The sequence below is a fragment of the Bubalus bubalis genome, chromosome 1 (assembly GCF_019923935.1).
Source record: "Bubalus bubalis isolate 160015118507 breed Murrah chromosome 1, NDDB_SH_1, whole genome shotgun sequence".
NCBI lineage: Eukaryota > Metazoa > Chordata > Mammalia > Artiodactyla > Bovidae > Bubalus > Bubalus bubalis.
The window spans coordinates 121,498,315-121,525,615 of NC_059157.1; the positions used below are offsets into that span (position 1 = coordinate 121,498,315).

Consider the following 27,301-nt stretch of genomic DNA (forward strand, 5'->3'; position numbering starts at 1 on the left):
CACTCAAAGATAAGCTTATAATTGTGATGTTTTCTTTCCACTCTTTTTTTAAAGTCTCAAAATTTTTCAATTTTATAAGCTTTCCTGTGTGGACTTTCTTCATCTATTTTTATGCACATTTTACTAACCAGGTTTCTCTTCATCTCTGCAATCTTATAAATGGCACAGGATGATGGGTGTTTATAATATTGATGATTATGTCTGAGGCATATATTTTTGTTCTTGGGTGTATATAGGAAAAAAGTCATAATGTGTCATCTTACAGATAACCACATCCTGATTATTTGGATAGGGAGAAATAAAAATAAATGCTGAGTTTAAATACACACATTTAATGGTTTAAAGCCATGCTTGTAGCCAGTTAACCAAAAGGCCAAGTTCCTAAATATGGCATTTGGTACACTAATGAAAACAAACACCCTGGCACCTGCCACACAAAAGACATTTGATTAACTTGTTGAAACTTGATTGCTACAAAATTAGAAACAGAGGAAATTATAGGGAGGGAAGGAAAAGACCAGGTTGAGCTCCATTTCCCTATTTTGTTGATAGTGGATAAATTTAGTCCATGACTAAAAATCTACTCAGCACCATGTACACAGCGAATTCCAGAAAGAACATTCAAAGGATGTTCATTGTGTGAATATATGACAGTGGAGGCACCTGGAATTATTTTTTGTACAGCCATAATTTTCATTGAGAAATTTTTGAATAATAGTTCTCTAAGGCGAAGAGTTTCCAAATAGACAGTAGGCATGAGCTCTACCTTATAAGATTAGGCGTGTACTTCATTTTCAGTCCATTGGTCTACCATGTCTACATATTGTCACTAATGATATTGCTATTGAATAAACAAATGTCTTACATTGTGTAACATCTTAACCTTTGCTTCAAAGAGTTTTCACATGCAAGAACTCACTATACCCTGAAAGGATCATCCAATCTGCGGCTGGAGTTGTGGTGGGAGGAGGAAGAGCTGATGGTTTGTCACTGAAGTTTGGGTTGCAGATAGACATTTATTATAGCCACAAGGCTTCCCGTGTGGCTCAGCTGGTAAAGAATCTGACTGCAATGTGGTAGACCTGGGTTGGATCCCTGGGTTGGGAAGATCCCCTGGAGAAGGGAAAGGCTGCCCACTCCAGTATTCTGTCCTGGAGAATTCCACGGACTACAGTCCATGGGGTTGCAAAGAGTCGGACGTGAGTGAGCAACTTTCACTTTCACATATATTCCTTTAAAACACTGACAGTGCACATTGACGTATTAAAAATTCTGATATACTTTATTTAAAATAAGATTAAATGAGAAGTCTGCTAAAACGAAAAAGATGTTTGCATTATTGACCATCAGGGCTGCAATGAGTCATCGTTATTATGAAAAATAATCTCTAAAGTGGACTGGGCTAGGAAAAGATTGGCAACCATTCTTTGAGGGCTGGTATTGAAGAAAACCAAATCACTCAGGTTACTAAGGAAATTTCTCAACAAGGTCTGACTTAGATATAGTGGATCTAACCATTAGAAATTCATGAGAGGACTAAATTTTTAGGTTTAGTCTAGATAATTCTTTGGATGTTTTATATTACTACTTTCTTAATTGGAAATATACAAAATAGACTCTACCCACATTACTTTCAACAGAAATTAAAGTCTTAATTAAAGATAAAGTACTTTAAAAAGTAATTAAACTTAAAAATCCTCTCCCACTGTGACATTGCAGGCATTTAAGTGAGATTTAACAGGACATGTTGTGAAAGGTCCCTAGTTCTGTCACTGGGAAATGGCCTTGTGAGCCTGCACATAACACTCCTCAAAACTTCTTTCTCTGAAAACAGGGGTGGTCTTCTAGGCAAGTGGTGGGTCACCTTGGTCCCACAGTAAAACTGAAAAGCAGAGTAAATTCGAAAGCATACCCTTTGCATGCTAAGTTGCTTTGGTTGTGCCCGACTCTGTGTGACCCTGTGGACTGTAGCCCCCCAGGATCCTCTGTCCATGAGATTCTCCAGGCATGAATAATGGACTGGGTTGCCATGCCCTTCTCCTGGGCATCTTCCCAACCCAGGGATCCAACCTGAGGCTCTTATGTCTCATGCTTGGGCAGGTGGGTTCTTTACCACTATTGTAACCTGGGAAGCCCGATATTGTAGGCTACTTCTACAGTGTAGCGTTTATCCTTCTCCATAAAGTCATGCTCACCCGAGTCATTTTAGTAATGGAGGAAAGCTTCCAGCATAGTAGATAATAGAGTAACTACCTTTTTTTTTATTGTAAAGGTGCGTCTAAGGGACAATGGTTAACACAAAGTCTGTATGATAGAGACCTGAGCTAGGGGTTCTGAGACTCAGGCCCTGCTCTTGCTTGGCTGTTATTTCACTATATGATTTTGGGCAAATGACCTCTAAAGTTGCTTCTAGCTTTTGTAAAGACTGTTGCTGAATCCAACTCTTTTCTGATGGAAGCACAGACACTGTATGTTGTTAGTGTAGGTTTGGCTGAGAAAACCTTTCTGCCCTCCCTCAAATCAGGTGGGTCTATGCATAAGACTTTGCATTTAGGTTTTCACATAAAAACACTTCTCATTAATTTAAAGTATTTCTAACTGAAAAGAGAGGGCCTTCAAGTCTTTGATTTTAAGATTTCATTTGCAGTGATTCGATTTTATAAGTGTATTTTAAGAAAGAAAAAAATGCTATCAATTAAGTTTTGACATGCAATCAGGTGTAAGGGCATCCCTGTGTCTCAGTGGTAAAGAATCTGTCTGCCAATTCAGGAGACACAAATTTGATCCCTGTGTTGGGAAGATCCCCTGGAGAAGAAAATGGCAACCTGATCTAGTGTTCTTGCCTGGGAAATCGTATGGACAGAAGAGCCTGACAGGCTACAGTTCATGGGGTTGCAAAAGAGTCGGACAAGACTGAGCGACTAAACAACAACAACAGCAATCAAGTGTAACGTGCTCCAATTTTAGAGATGTTCAAAGTGCACAGAATGGATGAAATAAGCTATATCTATTTACTTTCAAATATTTACTTGAAGTTTTTTTTCTCATCATTCTTAAGACAGTATACTCAGTTCCCCTACACTTTAGAAACAAAGATGTTAGAGCTGAGGGAGGATCCAGATGCCCTGGTATGCAGCAGTTATGTCTGCTTTTTGGGGGTGAGAGAAAGGATTGTGCAATATTTAATGCATTATTAGCTGTAAATTTTAAAAAAATCACATAATGTTGGGAGTTCCCTGGTAGTCCAGTGGTTGAGAATCCAGCTTACAATGTAAGGGACGTGGGTTCAATCTCTGGTCATGGAACTAAGATCCCACTTGCCTCGGGGCAACTAGTGTTGCCCAGACACAGCCAGGGTTCCCCAACTAAGATCCTGCATGCTGCAACTAAGATGTGATGCAGCCAGAAAATGACTAAATTTTTTTTTTAAATCACATAATGTTAAAAAATTTAAAGATTTGACTGAGTTCCTGTTCCTCTGTATTTGTTATTAATAGTGTGTCTATCAAGGTAAAATAATCCTTTGACTCCTTTCAGAGTACTCACAAGTCTTAGTATTAGTGGATGTGCCCAGTCCTCTCTGTTGTGTCCAACTCTTTGTGACCCCACGAACTATACTCCACCAACCCCATAGACTGTCTATAGCCCACCAGGCTCCTCTGATCGTGGGACTCTCCAGTCAAGGGTGGAGAGTCCACTCCACTGGGGTGGGTTGCTGTTTCCTACTTCATATATTAATGGATACAAAATTATTACAAAATAATAATACAAAATAATTTTAAATACAAGAGTAAGACTTTTTGATAATAGAAAATTTCAGATATATAGAAAACATATATTTCTGTGATGGTGAGGAAAATTCAGAATCAGACTTGAAGGATAGGGATAATTTCCTTGTTGTGCTAGTTAACCTTGAGCAAGATGCCTAAACTGTCAAGTTGTCTAATAAACCTCATGTATGATCTCACATTTTAATTATCTAAATTTGTTTAATTTAGAATTGTTTAATTTACAAGTGGCACAAATCATTATGGATTTGCCTTGTTTGCTGAGCAAGAGCAATAAAACATGTACTTTTATGTTTAATATTTTTATTGAGAATGTATAAAGATATACGTTTATCTGTGAAAAAACACTGCGTCATTCTTATTTTATCATAGGTAAAACTTTTCAATGGAAACTCTAAATTTTGCCTGAAACCATTTTGTATAAAATGATTATTATTGAGCCCAAGGCAGGTATCTGAAGTCAAGTCCTTCCAGGGAAAGTAAAGCTTATACCCACAATGACTTAGGGGATTTGGGGCCATCTTTAAAGTCAATCAGCAAAGTCTATGTTAAAAAATCAAGAGGATACAGAACAGTTTGACATTATAGGCATAATCTTAATGTTTCAATGAGTGACATTCGAACAGGCATTAAGGTTGTTTCCAGTTTTCATTGATGAGAGAAGAAACCAGGTGCTTGAGACACTCTCCTGCTGGAAAGCAGAGACTTGGACGCTGGAATCTCTCCTTTATTGGTGCTTCCATGCCACAACCTTTGGTGCAGTCAGCTCCACAAACAAGAGAACTAATCGTGGTTAAGGCACTTAGAACTTCAGAAGTGGGAATTAGTTTCAGATCCTCTTAAACTCAAATACTTAATTTAAAGTCATTGAGGATTTTCACCCAAGAGCAATTGAACTACAGCTGGTTGCTTCTATCACTAGCATATACATTGTCTATATCATTCTCACTGAAATACATCTGAGAAATACTTGGTGTTTATTTTATTTAAAATTCTCTGTGTGAAATTTGCTCTTTTCAGTAGATTGTGTGATAGGCATTTGCTTGATATATTGAGTATGATTTTGAAAAGAAGGTGCAAATTGAGACTGAGAAACTTAACATTTCATTTTTTTTTAAATGAAAATGTCAGAAATGCATTCTTTCTCATTTCTCATTGTTCTTCCATCAGTAATAGTCAATTTTCCAAAGTCACAAAGCCAGTTAGAAGAGCCAGAACAACATCGTAATGCTTTCAGCCTCTCAGTTTCATGCTTCTTCAAGTTTAACTTATTTGTGGAAGTATAAAGCATTTTCCCATCTCCAAAACAAATTGCTTATAAAGTCAGATGTGTATGGATGAGGTGTTCTTAAGGTGGCAGACACCTGCATTTTAAAATGACTTTCCCTGAGTACTACAAATCAGGAAGAATGATAATTTACTAGTATACATGTGTTAAGTGACTTTATTCTGTCTGGCACCATTTTTGTTCTTTTTCAGACACTATTGTCTTCCAAAATCATAAAACTTTGTTGTTAAACCTCAATTTTTTTTCCATTTTGAATTTTCAACCATTCTGCTAGTATCTTTCTTGCACAAATTTAAGAAGGTAGAAACCTACCATGATATTAGTAAGATCACATTATTAAAAAGCCCACATAAGTAAACTATGTAAATGTTGCTGTAAATTCCTTGAGGGTAGGAACTATGTCATGTTCACTATTTTATCTCAGCACCCAACATAATTCCTGGCAGGGAGTCAGTATTATGTGTTGAAAGAATGAACGAATGAAGCCGCCCTTTGTGGTAGGTAAACAGAAGGTGGGACAGATACTAAGTGATATGGAAACTAAGGCTTAGTCATGGGAAGAGATTTGCCCAACTTTTATACCTACAATAATATGTGATGAAGTTATGCCAAACTCCTGGTATGTCTGTTCATATTTCACATCACAGATTCTCATTCTAATGAGAGGGACATGTTTCCTTATTCCCTAATCATTATTCCTGTAAAGTTTAAGATTTCTCCTTATCAAACACTAATTTGCATTCTGATCCCTGAAATATTGTAAATTTCTTCATAGTAAATTATGTCCTCTAGAAATAGAAGAGAACTTCGTGTATGATTGTGTAAAATACTGGTAAGAGAACTTGTGGTTTAATTCTAACAGTTAATAATGGGAGAAAAAATAATCTTCAGAACTAGAGACAGGGAAATGTAGATAGACTTGCACATACACATGCTATTCAGTCATTTGATACAAGCCATTTTTATGTGGTATGAAAAGGCATTCAGAGAGTAAAGTTGGATAAATGCAGTTAAATATGGCATATATATGCATCAGGATAATATGGACTATTACCACCTCCTTCACTTTTTACTCCACTTTGTAATTGCATATACTATTTAATGGGCTTCCCAGGTGGTGCTAGTGGTAAAGAACCCACCTGCCAATGCAGGAGACATGAGAGATGTGGGTTTGATCCCTGAGTCAGGAAGATTCCCTGAAGGAGGGCATGGCAACCTGCTCTAGTATTCTTGCTTGGAATTCTTGCCTCTGTCCCATGGATAGAGAAACCTGGGGGGCTACAGTCCATGGGGTCACACAGATTTGGACACGATTAAAGCAACCAGCCTAGATAGTATATTGAAAAGCAGAGACATTACTTTGCCAACAAAGGTCCGTCTAGTCAATGCTATGGTTTTTCCAGTGGTCATGTATGGATGTGAGAGATGAACTGTGAAGAAAGCTGAGCGCCGAAGAATTAATACTTTTGAACTGTGGTGTTGGAGAAGACTCTTGAGAATCCCTTGGACTGCAAGGAGATCCAGCCAGTCCATTCTGAAGGAGATCAGCCCTGGGATTTCTTTGGAAGGAATAATGCTAAAGCTGAAACTCCAGTACTTTGGTCACTCATGAGAAGATTGACTCATTGGAAAAGACTCATGCTGGGAGGGATTGGGGGCAGGAGGAGAAGGGGACGACAGAGGATGAGATGGCTGGATGGCATCACCGACTCGATGGACGTGAGTCTGACTGAACCCTGGGAGTTGGTGATGGACAGGGAGGCCTGGCGTGCTGCGATTCATGGCGTCGCAAAGAGTTGGACACGACTGAGCGACTGAACTGAACTGAAAGCTACTTAGCCGGAGAAGGCAATGGCAACCCACGCCAGTCTTGCCTGAAAAATCCCATGGATGGAGGAGCCTGGTAGGCTGCAGTCCATGGGGTAGCTAAGAGTTGGGCACAACTGAGCGACTTCACTTTCACTTTTCACTTTTATGCATTGGAGAAGGAAATGGCAACCCACTCCAGCATTCTTGCCTGGAGAATCCCAGGAATAGAGGAGCCGAGTGGACACGACTGAGTGACTGAACTGAACTGAACTGAACTGAAGCGACTTAGGAGAAGGAAATGGCAACCCACTTCAGTGTTCTTGCCTGGAGAATCCCAGGGACGAGGGAGCCTGGTGGGCTGCCGTCTATGGGGTCGTACAGAGTCAGACACGACTGAAGCGACTTAGCAGCAGCAGCAGCAGCAGCAAAGCGACTTAGCCTGTATGAATACTATTTAATAAAATAGTAAATTACATTTCAATTACATTAAATTAGACAATATAATCAATGAAAAAATACTCTAAAATATAAATAAAAGCCAAAAATATTTTATAATACTCAACAAGATGCATTTATTAGGCACCAGGGATATAAACATGAATGAGACACTCTTTCTGTCATCCAGTTGCTCACAGCCTGGCGGAGATGAAAACTCCTTGGCCACTGGCCCTGCCCAGCCAATGATTTCCTCCTGCAAGAGCAGACTCTTCCTGTAATTCTTTCATTTCCTTCAAGTACAGTTGTTGTAAATAATCTTTTTTATTTTAATGTCTGCAAGGTACTTTATTATTTTGAAATCTGTCTATCTCCTTTCATCCTCCTAATAGTCAAGCTATGATTTATATGGAAAATATTATAATTCTATTTTTTAATAGATGAACTGACCCAACTCAGGTTACTTCCTCATCTCCTGACTCCTGGTATTGTAGTTATATTTTCTAATCCAAGAAAAGTGAGTTAGTAGAAAGAGACTGGTTGTTCTTAAGTTACACAGACTTGAATATGAGTCTTGACTGGAAATGTTACTTAGCTTCATTGTTTTTAATATCTTCACCAGGAAAATGGGGCAAAAACTTACTTTTTAGGCTTATTGTAAGGACTAGAAATAATACAGGTAAAGGGACAGGCATAAAGTGATAACTTATTAAATAATAGCTATTATTATCCCGATATTAGGTGCTTCCCTCCTAGCTCAGTCAGTAAAGAATCTGCCTGCAGTGCAGGAGACCTGGGTTCCATTCCCGGGTTGGGAAGATCCCCTGGAGAAGGAAATGACAACCCACTCCAGTATTCTTACCTGGAGAATCCCATGGAAAGAGGACCCTGGCAGGCTACAGTCCTTGGGGTTGCAAGAGTTGAAAATGGCATAGCGACTAAACCACCACATCCTGATATTGCCTTCTAAAAATGGCAACTTGTCAAAATGTTCTTTTTATTCTTTTATTTTTATGAAAAATTTTTATCCTTGTTCACTTTAAGGAATAAAATTGGACCTTGGAATCTAGAATTATAGCATAGTGATAGAAAATAAAATATAATGAAATAATATTGACTGAGGGAAGGAAATTTTACTAAAGAGTTATAAATGGCAATTACTTTTAACATTTAATGTTATAGTATACTATGAATTATCATTAATTTCAGCCATAATATTTCTATTAAAATATTAGTGTAAAACTATGAACAATATCTGGCTTCCCAGGTGATACTAGTGGTAAAGAGCTTGACTGCCAATGCAGGAGACATAAGAGATGTGAGTTTGATCCCTGGGCCAGGAAGATCCCTTGCAACTCAGTCCAGTATTCTTGCCTGGAGGATCCTATGGACAGAGGAGCCCAGTGAGCTACAGTCTATGGAGTCGCAAAGAGTCGGACATGACTAAAGCAACTTAGCAAGCATGCACGCATGAATAATATCATAATGAAAAGAAAGCAAAGGGAAAAATCTGTTATACTTAAAATATAATTATTCTTCAAACTCTTATTATATTAACCAAAGTAAAATTTTAATTGAATTTTAAATGATTTTATATTTTGTTTTATGGTTCATAAAATATCTCTATTAATTTTATTTTTTAAAAAAATCACTAATTATGTTGAATCATGGTTTTCCTACAGTTTTTGTAATGTTGACAGTATAGCATAGTGAGGCTGTGTAATGGAAGTGGAGCCAACGTGGTTGTTATGGTAGTTAAGGACTTCACTACAGGAACTGGACTGTATGCAAACATGGGAGCAGTCAGGAAGGGATGGACTATGGATGAGGAAGAGATGTCACTGTTTAAATATCTTAGTGCCCTGGCATGGATGGACAAGTCAGAGTTTGCAAGGAAATTCAACCACCAAGGTGGGAACACAGGGAAGTCATGGAGAAATCCATGGAAAGGCTCTTGGAGAGGACCATGCAAAGCCAAAGCTCTTACTTGGTGGGCCAATAGCCAAGTTATCAGTGGTGGCCCAGCTGATATTTTAAAGGTGCATTTTTCACAATGGTTAGAGCCTTGTATCTTAGGAACATAGAGTTTTAGAAAAGAAGGAGGCTATCATCAGCGACTGGAATTTACTATTTTCAGTAAGGGCTTCTCTGATAGCTCAGTTGGTAAAGAATCCACCTGCAATGCAGGAGACCCCAGTTTGATTCGTGGGTTGGGAAGATCCCTGGGAGAAGGAATAGGCTACCCACTCCAGTATTGTTGGGCTTCCCTTGTGGCTCAGCTGGAAAAAAATCCACCTGCAATGTGGGAGACCTGGGTTGGATTATTGGGTGGGGAAGATCCTCTGGAGAAAGGAAAGGCTACCAACTCCAGTATTCTGACCTGGAGAATTCCATGGACTGTGTAGTCCTTGGGGTCACAAAGAGTTGAATACGACTGAGAGACTTCCACTTTTCACTTTCAGTCTCAGTAAATGGAGAGAGCCAGACTCAAAGGTAATTAACTTGTCTAAGCAAGAGGAGATGAAAGGGAGATATAAAATGGATGGAGAGGGGGTAAGCAGAAGGAGGCATGGCAGAAGAGTTGGTTCTGGAGGGAGTGTGTGCTTTCTGCTGAGACCAGAGCTGATGAGGCATCAATAAGGGAGAAAAGGCAAAACTGAACAACAGCCAGTTCATGCCAACAAAAGCACCAGTAATTACTGGCCAGTGATGCTAACCACTGTTCCTGTGAGGTGCCCTGAGAATTATTTGGAGAAAGGAGAACTCAGCTAAAAACATCTCTAATCAGAGAGATCTTCAGGGACATTGAAATTGGCCCATGTAGAGAGGTGCCCAGGGCAAGGAGGGAACTTGTGTCTCTTCATTTGTATACACACAAACTCTAGTTTTACTAGGAAAGAAGGAAGCCCCTGGGAAGCTGCGTAAAAGCTGATGAAGTTGGGACTGAGATTAGAAGGCTGTTTTCCTGACTCCAAAGCTTGTGTTCCTCTGATAACATGGAATCTAAGCAAAGATTGTCTGGTGGGTACAGATCACAGTGGATGAATTGTTGGTAAGAAGGTTAAATTAGATGATGTCTAAGGATTAGCCCCAAGAATCTGTGATACTGATTCTTCATTCTCTAATATAGGGAAAAATGATAGATGTGGGAGCTTCCCAGGTCATTCTCACATTCAGTATCACTGGCACTTTTAGTTCTTTTGTTTTTTTCAATGATAACAAAATGTTATGGAGCACCACTCTGTGCTTAAGCTTGCCTGAAGCTGCACAACTGCATAATGACAGAGTTGGGGTAATATTTTGAGACTGCTCAATTTGCGTTCTGTTCCAATCTAATTTTATTAACTAATGTTCAAATCATGAAAATATTTGAATAAATTAAAATTGCACCCCTAAGGTCCCCAAACCTAGTCTTTAAGCATAACTGCTTCTTTATTGCCCATGATTCATTGTATCAGAATCAGTTAAAAACCCTGAGAAATAAAGGGAGAAAGCAAATAACCTTAAATACCTTAAGTAACTTACTGAATGAAGCCACATTCAATTAACTTATAAAGAGGAGACTTGAATGCATATCTACAGGAAGCTCTCCTTAGAAAAGTTCTGTAAGAGTGCTGAAGAGTAATACCAAATTAAAGAGAAGACACAAAATGTGCCTGATGTTTGGGGGAGACCATTAAATATACTGCTATCAATTCTATAGCTTACCTGAGCACTGAAATCATCGTAAATCATTGTTTATCTAATTTCTAGAGAGATAACTCAGAAATACATAGTAGTCACTTTCCTAAACCTATAGAACCTATAATTGGAATTCAAAGGAGTCATATTTTGTTTTGCTAGAACTGAATTTGTAGACTGTACACTGTTTCCACAGATCAAAACTTAAAACAACATTTAAAATTTTTTCTTAAACAGAACTCAAGCATATGTTTCAGATTAACACTTAATTCAATCATTAATAGCAAGAGCACTTCAAATACCGAAGAATAAACATGACCTAAGTCTATTTTAAACTAGGTTATTAGTATCATATTTGCCTATTTGGGTTCATAAGAATAAAAGCACTGGATAGTATAGGTTTGAAGAACATAGAGCATATAATTTGGTTAATATAGGGATGTTTCTTAAGTTCTAATTTTAACAGAAATAAAGATAAGAGAGAAACTTTCTTTTCTACCTAGGTTTTTAGAATCAGGCCACTTTGTAACTTTAAAAATTTCCTAACACTGGACATATTTGATAAAAGCAAAATTAATATATCTAACACTCTTATAGGATCATTATTTTGAGTTCCTTTTCTCTTTATTTTGAAATAGAATATAAAAGCAAAAACAATATAATAAATACAAAATGCCTGAGCAAACCATTATCTCTACCCTAAGTTTGCATTACAAAATATCTTAGATATTTTACTCATTTTAGAGAGGATAATATTCCCCAAAACATTTCTAATTTTAACAAAATCAAGATATAATCAAAGCATTTGAAAAGTACTCAAAAACTTTTAAAAAAACAGTTAAAAGGAAAAAGCCTAACTCTTTATCAGCTTTTATATTTAACTTACCTTGTGAAAAATCAGGAGAGTCTAACTTTAGAGTCCTGTCTGTGCAGTTTCTCCCAAACTCAGCTCTGATGGTGAGTTTTCTGTCTGAGTTTTTATAGTCTCAGTTATACACCCCTCACTCCAATCCCTGCCTTTGCTTTCTCTTACATCATTTCTACAGATTTTCCACTGAACATTTTCCCAAGCTTCTTCTCAATCTCTCTCTCTCATTCTTTTCTCTCTCTCTTTCTTCACCTCTGTCTCTCTTTCTCTGTTTCCATCTCCTATTCTTCTTTTTCATATTTATTCTATCTATTGTTTTGACCATGGAATTTAAGTAGCAACGGGAGCATCAGCTCTGGAAAATTTAAGTATACATTTAGTATTGCGTTCAGTCTTGGACTCATCACCTCTTCTCAAGGTTTCAGTCCAGCTCTGATAATTACAAATCACATTTGCGAAATAAAATGCACTAATATTCATTAAATAGAAAGTCACTAGGCCATTTCAAAAAAAGATTTAGGGAAACAAAATCAGAAACACAACTGATTTATTGGTGTATATTTTGGACTCTTAAATTAAATGATCTTGTGTGGAAATGGGGACTAGTTTCAGCCTCAGTCAGGTACACAGCTTGAAACTGACAGCTACTTCATAATTAATTTTGCTATACTGGGAAGGCCGTCACTTACAAACCTATAAATACTGAACTCTGACATGTGGGCTATAAATGCATACATTGTACTCATTTTCATCTTGCTTTTGTTCTCTTGTTTTTTAATTTCCTTTTAACCAAAACATTCTTGCCTCTGTCTGAAAATTTCCTTCATTCCCATTTCTCACTAATCACATTTGAAACTTTACATACATGAGTTATAAAAAATAAGTTATTAAGTTCTTAAAGGAATATGTTGTCAGATCATTATTAGCTCACTTAAGTCACCAGTAGATCCCCACTTGACAGATAGAGACTGAGGCTAGGTAAATGATTTAATGAAATCACCCAGCTAGGAAGCAGCATTAGAGCTAGATTTCAAATACAGATCTTCTTAATTCCATATCCAGTTCTTTTCCCACAACTTCATTCTGTCCCATTATTTAAGAAGTTGGAAAAGAGAATCCAAACCAGATTAATTGGCACAAATAGAAATAAATTTGTTCTTTTTGGTTTTACTTTAAAAGCCATTTAAAATACTACTCACTAGTGTAGGAACTATTACATGGTTTACTTAGATCTAGATGGAGAACTGACCAGACTATACTGAATTGCTGGGACAGTAAAATGCTTCATTTTTATGAAGGGTTTCCAGGGATAACATATGTCTCAACAAGCTTGAAATTTGAGTAGTTGGCAGCAATAATTCACAAGTCAAGATAAAAATACAGCCTAATTGTGGATCCTTGTTTAGACATTACTGCAATAAAACGATTATGTTAACTTGAATACACATGATGGAAAACTCTCAATATAGACTTAATGGATTCGTCATAATGCTACTAGAAGCTGATATTCTTGATGTACCTTCTACCCTTATTTGAAAGGCCTCCCTTAGAGTGCTGACAAGTGATATCTGTGGCTGATTTATTCCAGATCTATCCCTGCTTAGACAGTCCAAAGATTCCACCCTATTTGTGGATTTTGTTGACCTAATTCAAAAATTTGACTTAACTGTTCTGTAGCAGTAGAAATAGCAACAGTTTATTCCAGGAACATAACCATGGTACATTTAAGCCATTTATACAGGCTTCTCCACATTATAAAGCTCTATGTAAATTACTTATACATTTATACATAATAAAGAAATTGTTACTTAAAAGAGAGAGTAGAAATAGAAGCATATGAAGACACTGAAGGAGAATAAACACCCAGTAATAGAGAGACTAAGATGAAAAAGGGAAAAAGTATTACTAAAAACTTACATCATTATTTAATTCTCATAATAACCTTATTAATGAGGCATTATTATTAATATTATTATATAACAGATGGAGAAACTAAATATCAAATATGTGAAAGGGTAGCCAAAGTGCTCACACTTAAAATGATACACACTGCTGTGTATAAAATTGATAGCTACTGAGAACCTAGTCTATGGAGAAGGCAATGGCACCCCACTCCAGTACTCTTGCCTGGAAAATCCCATGGATGGAGGAGCCTGGTAGGCTGCAGTCCATGGGGTCACTGAGTCGGACACGACTGAGCGACTTCACTCTCATTTTTCACTTGCATGCACTGGAGAAGGAAATGGCAACCCACTCCAGTATTCTTGCTGGAGAATCCCAGGGACGGCGGGGCCTGCTGGGCTTCCATCTATGGGGTTGCACAGAGGCGGACACGACTGAAGCGACTTAGCAGCAGCAGCAGCAGCAGCACAGGGAACTTGTCTCAATGTGCTGAAGTGATCTAAATGGGAAGAAAATTTAAAAAGAAAATGGGACGTATGTATACATATAACTGATTCATTTTGCTGTACAGCAGAAACTAGTACAACATTGTAAAGCAACTATACTCCAATAAAATTTTTTTTTTAAAGTGATGGGGCCAGAGGACTTAGTTTTCTATATCATTCAGGATTCTGGCAATAAGGAAATGGTACATTCAAATTGAATAATTTGAGAATAATTTAGTGTTGGCAGGGTGTGGAGGAACGAGAAAGAATTGTGCAGTATACTGAACCCCCAATAATAGCCAGGTATTTCTAAACCTGAAGGATTAAAAGTGAGATTACAGGGACCCAGAACAGAGGGATCTTGGTAGAGAAAGTTGCTTGGCAGAAGTGTAACTTTTCATCAAGGGACACAGGTAGTTAAGAGTAATCTACAAGGGAGGGAACCTAGAAGGCAAACACTGAGATTTCACTCTGCTTCCTGGACACAATCTCCTGTTGTATTTACCTCTGGTCAAACCTGAGAGATAAAGGACTCAGCATGTTGTTTAACCTCAAAATTGCACCAAGAGACATACAAATGGCATTCCTTGTAAAGATCAACTTGAGTGTGAATGCCACTGTTACCCACTCTGTTATGCCATACTTCCTGATGCTTTTTTTAAAGTCAGGTTTATTGAAGGATAATTTACATAAACAAAATTCACCCTTTTAAAGTGCACAGTTTGATGAGTTTTGACAAATGTAGACAGTATGTATCCTCCACTACAATCAAGATAAAGACCATCTTTATAGGCGCCCCACCCCCACCCCACTGCCCTTTACAGTTAATTCTCTACCCAAGTCCTAGGTCCTGGTAACCACCCATCTGATTTCTGTCTCTATAATTTTGCTTTTTCCAGAAGTCTTTAGGAAATTATACAGTATGTAGTCTTCGGTGTCTGGCTTCTTTTACTCAGAATAAAGCTTCTGAGATATATCCATATTACTAAATGTACCAGCACTTGGTTTCTTTTTAAAATGGGAATGTTCTTTTGAGTAGATGTGCCACATTTGCTTAATCATTTACCAGTTGGTGAAAATTTGAATTGCTTCCAGTTTTTGGTGATTATGAATAAAGCTGCCAGAGTCATTAACATAGAAGTCTTCTAGTGGATATACATTTTAATTTCACCTGGGCAAATATAAAGAAATGGGATTTCTAGATCACATGGCAAGGGTATGTTTAACTTAATAAGAAATAGCCAAAATGATTTCCAAAGTTGTTCTACCATTTTGCATCTCCACCAGAAATGTATGAGAGTTCTAGTTACTCAGCATCTTGCTAGCGTTGGACAGTCATTGCCATTTCCAAAAATTTAGCCTTTCTAATAAATGTATACTGGTATCTAGATGTACTTGGGACTTCCTCAGGGCTCAGCGCTAAGAATCCGTCTGGAATGTAGGAGACGTAGGAGACATGGGTCCAGTCCCTGGTTGGGGAAGATCCCCTGGAGGAGGGCGTGGCAACCCACTCCAGGATTCTTGCTAGGAAAATCCCATGGACACAGAAGCCTGGAGGTCTATAGTCCACGGGGTAGCAAAGAGTCGGACATGACTGCACACAAGCACTGTACTGTATACTATCTTACTGTGTTTAATTTGTATTTCCATAAAAACTAAGGCATGTTGATGATCTTCTCATGTACTTACTCCCCCTTGTATATCTTCTTTGGTAAAGTGTTGGTTCAAATCTTTTGCTTAATATTCAGTTGTGAGACTTCTCTATACATTCTAGATACAAGATTTTTTAAATGAGATTTGTGTTTCGCAATTTTTTTTTCCATTCTATAGCTTGTCTTTTCACTCTCATAGCACCTTTGTTTCATAGCGCAGGCATTTATAATTTTGATGAAGTACAATTTGCCATTTTTAAAAAACAGAACATATTTTATACCCTAAAAAATCATTTCCTCACTCAGGTTTGCAGTAATTTTTTCTTGTGTTTCCTTCTCTAAGTTTCTAAAATTATTTGGCTACTATAAGTCATTTCCATTTCCATTTAGGTTTTAAGATCAACTTATGAATGTGTACAAAAGAACTAGCTGGGATTTTATTGGAATTTCTTTGAATCTATAGATCAATTGGAGGAAAACTGACATTTTTCAAGTATTCTGATGTGTGAACTTAGTATGTTTCTATTTTATTTAGCTCTTTGATTTCTCTTTACTATGTTTTTAAATTTCAAAGTGTACTAATCTTGTATTTATTTTGTTAAATATTTCACTAATTGTTTGATTTTTTTATGCTATTACAAATGTAGCTTCTAAAATTTCAATACCTAAGTGGACATCTCTAGTTTACAAAAATACAATTGATTACTGTCTATTGATCTTTTATTCTGTGACCTTCTTAAACTTATTTATCAGTTCTAGTAGGTTTTTATAGATTAAACAGGATTTTATGTAGGTACATAAAATCCTCTGGTTCAGGTAGGAAACCTGTTTTGAATCTTCAACTTGTATGTCTCTCATATTTTTGTAATTGTTTATTGCCTTATCCAGCCCCTCCAGTGAAATGGTCTATAGAAGTGGAGGGTGAAAATCCCCACCTTGTTCCTGATCTTGTGGTTAAGAAGGTATTAATTTTTCACCATTAAATATGATAATGTAAGGTTTTTATAACTGCCCTTTATCAGGTTGCAGAAGTTCCCTTCTGTTATTAGTTTTCTGAAAGTGAATTATAACCTTGCTCTTCTGAGATAAATTCTACTTGATCACAATGAATACATTTAAGGGTATTGATTGATGAGGGAGGTAGGCTTTTTATTTCCTTAAAATGTATTTTTCAGCTTTTGGTATCAGAATTATGGTGGTCTCACAAAATAATTGGGAAGAATTATACCCTTGTCTTAGTTCATTCAGGATGTTATAATGAAAATACTATAGACTGAAAGGCTTAACAACAAACATTTATTTCTAATTTTCTGGAAGCTGGGCAGTCCAAGATTAAAGTGCCTGCAGATTTGGAGTCTAATGGGAGCCTATTTCCTGGTTCATAGATGATGAACTTCTCAATGTTTTCTCACATAACAGGAAGTGTGAGAGAGATCTGTGGGGTCTCTTTTGCATGTATGCTCAGTCTCTCAGTCGTGTCTGACTCTTTGAGACCCTACGGACTGTAGCCAACCAGGCTCCTGTGTCCATGGGATTTTCCAGGCAAGAATATACTGGAGTGGGTTGCCATTTCCTCCTCCAGGGGATCTTTCTGACCCAGGAATCGAACCTGTGTCTCCTGCATTGGCAAGTGGATTCTTTATCACTGAGCCATCTGGAAAACCCATTGGGTCTCTTTTGTAAGAACACTAATTCTATACACGAAGCTTCCACCATTATGACCTAATCACTTCTCAAAGACCGCCCCCCCCATCCCCCATCTCCTAACACTATCACATTAGGGGTTAGGATGAAAAGTGGAAGTGTTAGTTGCTCAATCCAACTCTTTGAGACCCTGTGGACTGTAGCTGCCAGGCTCATCTGTTCATGGGATTCTCCAGGCAAAAATACTGGAGTGGGTTGCCATGCCTTTGTCCAAGGGATCTTCTCGACCCAGGGATCAAACCAGTGTATCCTGCTTGCAGACAGATTCTTTACCCTCTGAGCCACCTGGGAAGCCCCTGAAATTATTGATATACTTATTTTTAAAGCTACAATCTTAAAACTGGTGCTTTTTGTTTCATCTATTTTCTACTATTCTACTTTAATTTGGATTCCTGTTCATACCTATGTTTTAAGTTGTTGCTATAGATTTACAATATGCCAATCATTATATTGCCACAGCTTTCCTTCAAGTCATATTTTTCCACTTCACATATAGGGTAACAATTTTTTAATAGTATAATTTCATAGTATTCTTTTTATCCTTTGTAGTATTATTGTCACACTTTTTAATTTTCGCTTTTATAAACCCAATTTTTTCTATATTTATTTTACAAAGTCAATAATTTTGTGATTAAAAATTTTTAAAATTTCAGTTCAGTTCAGTTCAATTCAGTCGCTCAGTCATGTCCGACTCTTTGTGACCCCATGAATCGCAGCAAGCCAGGCTTCCTTGTCCATCACCAACTCCTGGAGTTCACTCAGATTCACGTCCATCTAGTCAGTGATGCCATCCAGCCATCTCATCCTCTGTAGCCCCCTTCTCTTCCTGCCCCCAATCCCTCCCAGCATCAGAGTCTTTTCCAATGAGTCAACTCTTCACATGAGGTAGCCAAAGTACTGGAGTTTCAGCTTTAGCATCATTCCCTCCAAAGAAATCCCAGGGCTGATCTTCAGAATGGACTGATTGGATCTCCTTACAGTCCAAGGGACTCTCAAGAGTCTTCTCCAACACCACAGTTCAAAAGCATCAATTCTTTGGCACTCAGCTTTCTTCACAGTTCAACTCTCACATCCATACATGACCACTGGAAAAACCATAGCCTTGACTAGACAGACCTTTTTTGGCAAAGTAATATCTCTGCTTTGGAATATGCTATCTAGGTTGGTCATAACTTTTCTTCCAAGGAGTAAGCGTTTTTTAATTTCATGGCTGCAGTCACCATCTGCAGTGATTTTGGAGCCCCCAAAAATAAAGCCTGACACTGTTTCCCCATCTATTTCCCATGAAGTGATGGGACCGGATGCCATGATCTTCGTTTTCTGAATGTTGAGCTTTAAGCCAACTTTTTCACTCTCCTCTTTCACTTTCATCAAGAGGCTTTTTAGTTCCTCTTCACTTTCCACCATAAGGGACACATCTTACAAGGTAGGAATTATCCATAATTAAATCATGGGGAAATACAATTTGGAATATGTTCAAAGTCATGCAGGTATAAAGGTGAGAGCTAGGATTTGTGCTTGTGAGTGACTCCTCCAAAACTTTTCTTTAAAACTTCTTCAATATTGCTTTCCACTGTGCTATACCAATGATGCTGAGAAGTCAGCTTGATAGTCCTGGGTATCGCTGATATTCTGGAATGATCTATTTAGGCCATCAACTTTCATCATTGTGGAGAAGTCATGTCTCTATGAATTATATACCCTTTAAATTCATCTCTACAAATTCACACTGGGAAGGATACTCAGGTATCAAAAAATAAATAAACTTTGCTCAATATGCAATAGTAAATAAGACAAGTAAATTAGAACCTCTTAAGTAAGTAGGACAGAGAAGGTGATGGCACCCCACTCCAGTACTCTTGCCTGGAAAATCCCATGGACGGAGGAGCCTGGTAGGCTGCAGTCCATGGGGTCGCGAAGAGTCAGACACGACTGAGCGACTTCACTTTCACTTTTCACTTTCATGCATTGGAGAAGGAAATGGCAAACCACTCCAGTGTTTTTGCCTGGAGAATCCCAGGGACGGGGGAGCCTGGTGGGCTGCCATCTATGGGGTCGCACAGAGTTGGACACGACTGAAGTGATTTAGCAGCAGCAGCAGCAAGTAAGTAGGAAATGCCACTGCTGGACTGTACCCTTCAGACTTACATTCCTGTACTTGCCCAGCTTCAGAATCAACAAAAGAGCCTGGAATCTGAGACTGAGATGTCAATGGCTTAATGGATGGAGGAGCTTACATGTCTGAAACAAGGTCCTAGAGTGACATCCCACTGTGTGTGGCAGATGGTGCAGGGTATGGCAGGAGACTTCTCTCTCTCTCGAGGGTGGGGAGAAGTTACCAGTTCTGAAGGAATTGACATCAAGTAGGTTTACATGTTGGGTTTTCCTGGTGGATCAGTGGTTGAAAATCCACGTACCAATGCAGAAGTCATGGATTCAACCCCTGAGTTGGAAAGATCCCCTAGAGAAGGAAATGGCAACCCTGTCCAGTATTCTTGCCTGGGAAGTCCCATGGACAGAGGAACCTGGCAGGGTCTATGAGATCACAAAAACGTGTCCATGGGGTCACATAAGAGTAGGACACGAATTAGCAACTGAACAACAACAGCAACAGCAGTGGGCTCACTGGTTACTGGAAAACCAGGAGAGAGGCACACCTCTTACCCTTTCCTTTTGGTAAGAATTATCACTAGCGGGGGCCTGGGGCAAGTGTGTAGAAAGGTCAGTCATGCGAGCAGGGTATAGGTGAGGCATGCACTGGTTGAGCAGGGGGTGTAGGGAGAGCAAGAGAACAGCCACCTTGGGTGGCCTGACTATACAGCCAGTAACAAGATTATTAAATTCTCTTTGTTGATCGTTGTTCAGTCACTAAGTTGTATCTGACTCTTTGCACCTCCATGAACTGCAGCACAATATGCTCCCCTGTCCTTCACTGTCTCTTGGAGTTTGCTCAAATTCTTGTCCATTGAGTTGGTGATGCTATTCAGCCAATTCATCCTCTGCACCTCCCCTCTCCCCCTACCCAACCCTGCCGCCTTTTGCCTTCAATCTTTCCCAGCATTAGGATCTTTTCCAATGAGTCAGCTCTTTACATCAGGTGGCCCAAGTATTGGAACTTCAACTTCAGCATCTGTCCTTCCAATGAATATTCAGCGTTGATTTCCTTTAGGATTGACTGATTTGATCTCCTTGCAGTCCAGGGGACTCTCAAGAGTCTTCTCCAGCACCACAATTCAAAAGCACCAATAAAGCAAGCCTTCAACTAAGATATCCAGTGCAAATTAACTATAATATGAATGCTTAAAAACCTTTAACATAGACAGTATCCAAAGGATGAACGTAATCATCCTACTCTACTCTATGCTTGTCAGATTGTATTGTACTTTGAGAGAGTTGCAGACAAATTAGAGTGTCCCAAAATTAGGACCCAGCTCAGGGTGGTATCTGGAAGACAGTTGCTTTAAAGACCATATAGAAGAATGCATAAGTTTAATTTGAGGGGCAAAAAATAAAAACAAGCAAACAAACTATAGAGGGTCCTAATACTGATAATGGGTCATAAAACACAGGAAGAGAGATTTTAATTCAATAGGAACAAAACACTGTCAGTACATTTTATTTAGATCTTTTGACAATAGAATTATTTCCCTCAAAGAACAGTTAGTCCCTACATCAAAAAGAAAAGTGAATCTGTTGAGTGTGTTGAAGAAAGGATTGCACTTCTAATCTCTTAGATTAGAGGACTAGTAAGGTTCTAAACCTGTGATTCTCTTAACAAAAACTGAAAAGTATATATTGGTACAAACATATATTCAAATATACAGAGTGACTTGTTATATCATCTGTCATATATTGATCAAAGTTATTACCATGTGTAAGTTTTAAATATAAAGCACTCTCCTTTAGTGTGGTTGCCAGACATATTGGACAAGTTAAAATAAACTTTGACTTGATATTGCCCATCTTTGCCCTAAAATCAATTTATATCTTATTACCTAAACAAATACACTGGTTGAATAAAATATACATGTAATATGTGATACAATCATTAATCTCTTTTGCTTCAGAATTAGTTCTCTTATTATATTTGCTCACAAAATTATAAATATTTTCACTCTGAATGGGAGTAGATAGGTATAGGCATGAATGTAAGTCCTTGTCAAGAATATTTCTTATCAGATTTCACTCATCTCCCTAGTTACTACCGCCATATATTAAATAAAAGTAATTTACTCTAACCTCAGGCAGATGGTTTTACAGTAATCATTTTTTGGTTTTTAATTAATTGTTTTCTCAAGCAAAAAAGTATATAAGTTTAGTTTTCTCTGTCTTTTTAATAATGAATTCAAATTGAGGAAGGAGGAGGGGATGACTTACAAGTGACTTTGAAATTCTTTAAACACTAAATTTCTTTTCCTTTTCTTTCTTTCCAAATTTCAAATTAGGAGGTATATTGAAGAATTCAGTGTTTAGGAATCAGACATACATTTTAAAATACACTCTGTATTTATTTATAAAAATAAATATTTAAATAAAGGTTAAATACATATTTAAAATTTATTAAGTACTTACCATGAACCATATACTGCTCTAAGGTGTTTTACATGTATCCGGTTCCGGTTCAGTCGCTCACTCATGTCCGACTCTTTGCGACCGCATGAATCGCAGCACGCTAGGCCTCCCTGTCCATCACCAACTCCCGGAGTTCACTCAGACTCACGTCCATCGAGTCAGTGATGCCATTCAGCCATCTCATCCTCTGTCGTCCCCTTCTGCTCCTGCCCCCAACCCCCTTTTCAGAGTCTTTTCCAATGAGTCAGCTCTTCGCATGAGGTGGCCAAAGTACTGGAGTTTCAGCTTTAGTATTATTCCTTCTAAAGAAATCCCAGGGCTGATCTTCAGAATGGACTGATTGGATCTCCTTGCAGTCCAAGGGACTCTTAAGAGTTTTCTCCAACACCACAGTTCAAAAGCATCAATTCTTTGGCACTCAGCTTTCTTCACAGTCCAACTCTCACATCCATACGTGACCAATGGAAAAACCATAGCCTTGACTAGACGGACCTTTGTTGGCAAAGTAATGTCTCTGCTTTGGAACAGGTTATCTAGGTTGGTCATAAGTTTCCTTCCAAGGAGTAAGCGTTTTTTAATTTCATGGCTGCAGTCACCATCTGCAGTGATTTTGGAGCCCAAAAAAATAAAGTCTGACACTATTTTCACTGTTTCCCCATCTATTTCCCATGAAGTGATGGGACCAGATGCCATGATCTTCCTTTTCTGAATGTTGAGCTTTAAGCCTACTTTTTCACTCTCTACTTTCCCTTTCATCAAGAGGCTTTTTAGTTCCTTTTCACTTTCTGCCATAAAGGTGGTGTCATCTGCATATCTGAGGTTATTGATATTTCTCCCGGCAATCTTGATTCCAGCTTGTGCTTCTTCCAGCCCAGCGTTTCTCATGATGTACTCTGCATATAAGTTAAATAAGCAAGGTGACAATATACAGCCTTGACGTACTCCTTTTCCTATTTGGAATCAGTCTGTTGTTCCATGTCCAGTTTCTAACTGTTTCTTCCTGACCTGCATACAGGTTTCTCAAGAGGCAGGTCAGGTGGTCTTTTATTCCCATCTCTTTCAGAATTTTGCACAGTTTATTGTGATCCACACAGTCAAAGGCTTTGGCATAGTCAATAAAGCAGAAATAGACGTTTTTCTGGAACTCTCTTGCTTTTCCATGATCCAGCGGATGTTGGCAATTTGATCTCTGGTTCCTCTGCCTTTTCTAAAACCAGCTTGAACATCTGGAAGTTCACAGTTCACGTATTGCTGAAGCCTGGCTTGGAGAATTTTGAGCATTACTTTACTAGCGTGTGAGATGAGTGCAATTGTGCGGTAGTTTGAACATGCTTTGGCATTGCCCTTCTTTGGGATTGTATCAGCTTACTTAAAATCATCACAACAATACTCTGAGCTTAATTCTTTTGCTATATTCATTTTGAAAATAAGGAAACTGAGATATATTTAGGTTAGTCAACAGATTCAGTTTGGTTCAGAGGCCAGATTCTTGGCCATCACTTTTTATTGATAGAGAAAGTGCATTGTGCCAAGAAAGTGACAAGTGACAATTTTAGCTGGAATAGCAATAGGTTTTACCCATAAAAATTAGGAATTGGTAAAGGTAATATTTTCCTTTTTGTTTTTAAAATATATTTATGACTAAATGCTATTGTTTATTTTTATATTTTCTCCAAATTAATATAACCCTGGGGGGAATATTTCTCATCCAATCTTGTTCTCTTTCTTTCATTTTCTCTCCTTCTGTTAGACACACAAACACATATTCTAGCATTTTTAATGTTTTTATAACTTTGTGCACTGGAGGCCAGTAGATATTTAGTGGAGGCAAGCAAGTTACCTTTTTCTACACACAGAATCTTTACATCTACAAAACGGCCTCTACAAAACTGAACTTTCAGCTGCTAGCAAAATTTAATTTCGGAATATCCCACAGGTTTTCCCTTTGCATATTAGACGTAAGATACTCCCTGGAAAAATTACCCCCGGCTACCATTTGGTCTTCCTTTGGCTGGCATAGTTGGGATTGAAGAGTAAGATTGTCTTTGTCCTGTACAGGCCCTGGACAAGTCTTATATTTTCTGGGCTTCTAGTTCCTCCTCTGTGAAATAAGGAGCTTTTTCAAGTGACCCCTATGGCATTTTCCAGTTTTCAAATGTCTTTGACTCACTAAGTCAGGTAACCGCTTATCTGCAAATGAGCTTACATTGACTACAGTGTAGGGTGTTCATTTCCACAAATATTTCCTTAGAGTCTTTTGTGGACCAGGTCCTTAGAAAGTCAAAGTGTAGGATAAAGAATTTGTATGGGATAGCCCACATTCTCAAGTAACTTAAGGTCTTGCAGAGAAGAGTGTTAATTTGAAAAATAACGACATTTCAATGTGATTAGTGCTATACAAATAGTATAAGAACAGTTTTATGGAAGCATATTTTAAACATGATTTGAGAGATTTACCATCTGTCATATTATTTTCGTTGCCAGGGTGCCTGAAGAGTGACTGACAGGTCTCACCCTAACATTAAGTATGTGCACATGTTTTCTGAATAAGGATGTATCTTACCATCCGCAAGTTAAGGCTAGAAAAAGACTTCAAGGTCTATGCTATTATGATTGTAAAGGAACAAAAGTAACTTTTTTAATATTCAAGATCCATATTATCTTTCAGGGTCCATCGATGTAAAAAAAAATGAAGCTATAAAGTCCATTCTTAATATATCTTACCTACAGTTATCACAATGAGCTATTTTCTTTTTTTTTTTTTAAGCCTTATTTGTTTATATTATTTATGGCATATAACATATTTGGAATTACTTATACCATTTTAGTTTTTTTGTTCTTGCTTTTCCCATTTTGCTTGCTTGAATAGATGCATGATACTGGACGCTTGGGGCTGATGCAGTGAGACGGCCCAGAGGGATGGTAATGGGGAGAGAGGAGGGAGCGGGGTTCAGGATGGGGAACACATGTATACCTGTGGCGGATTCATGTTGATGTATGGAAAACCAATACAATATTGTAATTAACCTCCAATTAAAATAAATAAATTATATTAAAAAAGAAATAAAATGTGCTTAGCCTTCTTCCTTTATATTTTTTAGTATATTAAAAAATTCTGTTTTTTAAAAAAAATTTTCTTGTCTATGCCACCCAGCATGTAGGATCTTAGTTCCCCGACCAAGGATCAAACCTGTATCCTTCACACTGGAAGCATGGCTTCTTAACCACTGGAACACCAGGGAAGTCCCCAAATGTTCTTTCTTACTCTTCACATTGAGCCTTTGTTTCAGCATTTGTGAATCTTGTTCATTATCTGCAATAAACTCTCACTCACTAGTCTGCAAGATATTAGAATTCACTTACCTGTCAATGTGAAGCAGAACTATATACCTCTCACTAAAGCATACACTTTAGCCTTAAATCTAATTATAATTGTGAAAATGGTAATGAACTTGAAAATAAAGTTGTGGAATTTCATTTTGCAGAGTTGACAATGGAAATCAAGGCTGTGAGCAAAGCCATCCTTGTTCCCAGTCTGTCCCATAATAATTTCCAGCTTTATCCAGTCCTCTCTGAGCAGTACTGGGGCACTAAAATCTCATATTTATTTTTTACTATATTTAAAGTCTGGTATGAAATAACAACAAAAGTAGGTTAAATCATTGGAAGAAAAATTACTTTCATTATTTACATAAAACAGAGTGAGGTAAAAATCACTCAAAATGATAAACATTGAAGTTAACTATTACTGCATTAAAGATTACTTAATTACTTAATTAAAAATGAAAAATAATGTTTACCTAGTTCAGTTATTAAAAGTTTTAAAACACTTTTTCAAGATTCTGAGTTTGTTAAGCAACAAAATTTCCAATAACATATTTCTCTTAATTATTTTATTCATGGATCTTTGAGCACAACCTTATTAAATAGTTATGATTTATTGAACTTTGTCTCATTGAAGAAAAATTACCTATCTATCTAATTATCTATTTGGTTATGATTATTTAAAAGCCTCATGATCCCCCATCCCCATTCCTGTGGACCGAAGGGTGATATTTTGATTAAGGAAAAGGAAATTGGAACAAAGAATAGCTCATCTCCATATTACCAAAATATGTGTCTAGTAATAATCATAATAACCCTTAACATTTGTTTAATTCTTCCTCAGAGTCAGCACTCTGCTAATAGTGTCAAGTTCCTTATCTTGTTTCATCTTCAAGTAGTTTTAAGAGATGGATATTATTATTATTAGCCATAAGTTTGCAAAGCACTAACTTTGCTATCGAATGTTTAAATGCCTTAAGAGAGATCACAGCTAGTAAGTGGTAAGTGGTGGGGTGGAGGGAGCAGGGGGAGGATTCAAACCTGATGTGTTCACAGTCTATATTCTAACTACGTATTATAAGCCTCTTAAATATAAATAATTTCTACTCACCCTTTTACCTAGAGCAAGTTACCTAGAAAGTATCTTTTCATTCTTTCTTTTCTTTTGAGAAACTTGCTGGGATGAAGAAAGCATCTGCAAATATTAAGAGAAAGTGTATGGAAGAGGATATACTGATCACATATGTGTATAAAAATCTCTTTTTAGAAACAGGGCTGGCTAGATTAAGGAAGGAAAAATTGGAGGTAGGGCTGTAGAATCTGGCCCAGTGTCTGTTTACTTTGGTCCAAAGAATTCAAGATCCCAAGGAGAAAGCTCTCTACCAATGCAAGGGCTATTGGTATATCAAACTACTCTGAAATGTGTCTGTTGGAAATGTTTTTCTACATTTACTGTCTTAACATTAAAGTTTTATTGATTGAATTAACTCAGTAAGCAAAAATTGGTTTTTAATTTAGGACTTTTTTTTAGCTCATTTAAAAATACTGATTCTGGGATCAAAACATAATATCTTAAAAAATGGCTTTTACTTTCTCAAAAACCTTGTTTTCTCTATCAACATGCCCTTATTGGGGCAGAGAAAAAACTTTGACTTTCCAAATGCTTATTTTAAAAGATAGGTTTGCACCTACTATAAGAAGGAATTTGCTTCTAAGGACCTTATAAATAGGATAAGTAGATTTAAACTAATACATGGAAACAAATGTAAAAGGTGGTTTTATTTCTGGCATAT

General features: G+C 37.5%; 1 protein-coding gene and 1 long non-coding RNA gene across 2 annotated transcripts in view; one reads left to right on the plus strand and one right to left on the minus strand.

Moving 5' to 3' along the window:
- OSTN (osteocrin) overlaps positions 1-12,364 on the minus strand; it is a 37,297-nt gene extending 24,933 nt beyond the window's left edge. The window contains exon 1 of the mRNA XM_006050268.3: positions 11,888-12,364. The gene's annotated coding sequence lies outside the window, so the exon portion shown is untranslated. The remainder of the gene's footprint in view (positions 1-11,887) is intronic.
- Positions 1-27,301, plus strand: part of LOC102399885 — a 52,893-nt gene that overhangs the window by 11,894 nt on the left and 13,698 nt on the right. The window lies entirely within an intron of this gene.